Raw genomic sequence first — 1,673 nt, 5'->3', positions numbered from 1 at the left:
CTAGTCTTTTAAAACTATCAGTTCCTCACATCTCTCCTTGCCTTGCAGCCCTCAGGTCCTCTCCCTTCTCAACTATCTCAAGTCTAAAACAATTTGCCTGATTTTTAAGGCCTTTCATAATCAGGCCTCACGCCTCCTATCTAAATTCTATTTTCAGTTCAGCGTACATCTTCGCACTCTATGGGTGTGGTCTTCTTTCGAGCCTGCTGTACTAAGGGGGCCAGGATGATTCCTGCTCAGATTGCTGTCCTAGAAACCCTCATCCCTCTCCCCCATCTCCTGTGCAAATCTTACCCTTCCTCAGAGGAGGAAGCTAAGTCCTCACTTCTTCTATAACATCTTCTCTAACTATTCATTTCTCTTCTCTCTCTTGCAAGTCTCCAGATACTTGTTTCTTTTGTAATACACCTTTTAAAGTTTGACTTTGACACTAGCACTGAGGACTTGTTGTTTTTTTTTTTTTTTTTGGCTGAGTTAGGTCTTTGTTGCTGCGTGCGGCTTTCTCTAGTTGCAGACAAGCCGGGGCTACTCTTCGTTGTGGTGCGCAGGCTTCTCATTGCGGTGGCTTCTCTTGTTGCGGAGCAGGGGCTCTAGGTGCGTGGGCTTCGGTAGTTGTGGCTCGCGGGCTCTAGAGCACAGGCTCAGTAGCTGTGGCGCACGGGCTTAGTTGCTCCGTGGCATGTGGGATCTTCCCGGACCAGGGCTCGAGCCCGTGATCCCTGCATTGGCAGGTGGATTCTTAACCACTGCGCCACCACGGAAGCCCGAGGGCTTATATTGATCTCTCACTGGTTTAGGTTATTTTAAGCCTCTTTAGGGCAGGAGCCATATTCTCTGCATGGTAATGTGGGGTTGTGGGCTTTGAAGTCGGGCAGAATTGAGGTCGGGGCCTCACTCCTCGGTACTCATGTGGCCTTATGGATTCTCCAAGCATTAGTCCTCACGTGTAAAATAGGGGAAATGCCTCCCCACCTGGCTGCAGTGTGGAGATGCTCTTGGTGTCTGAACAGCACCTGGAACACACCTGACAAAAATCCGCTCATCCCTTCAGTGACTGGGAGAGCCCTGAACACGTAGCAAATATTTGGTAGATGTTTGTCAGCTGACTTGGAGTCAAGTCATGGCTGGGTCTGGAGGCCCAGGGGATGGCAACCATGCAGAATCCTTAGTAAGTGTTATCCTGCCCTTAAAGCAGCTTGAGCTTGGGTTATTCCTGGTGCCAGCTCTGCTTCTGGGATCTGTTGCTGTTTTTCCGTCTGAACCTTGCCAGGAACACGACTGCCTTTAAATTTTCTTTTTTCACTGCTTCTTTGCGGCAAGCTCCTCCATTTCATTTTGCAGGATCTTGCTGAGTTGGAGTTGTACGTAGCACTTCTGTTTTTCTGCTTGTGAGGGTATGTGTGAGTGTATGTATTTATGGTAGGACGTGTTGCCTAGCAATTTCTTGGCAGAATTCTGGGCACAGTGACCTTTCTGTGTATGTTGATCTGTCAGCCTGTGAATAGTGTCTTAACTGTAAATTGTCTCATCGGCTCTCTTGCTTGACCACGGCCTTCTGAGAAAGGCCTGTAACTAGAGCATCAGAAACTTCCTATCTGTGGGCCTCAGTGTTTGTGGTTGCTGTAGGTGACCCGGAGAACGTGCAGAGGCGTGCGCCAGATGACTTACACGCA

This window comes from Phocoena phocoena, chromosome 10 (genome assembly GCF_963924675.1).
Source record: "Phocoena phocoena chromosome 10, mPhoPho1.1, whole genome shotgun sequence".
NCBI lineage: Eukaryota > Metazoa > Chordata > Mammalia > Artiodactyla > Phocoenidae > Phocoena > Phocoena phocoena.
Note: the sequence above shows the minus strand (reverse complement) of the source record.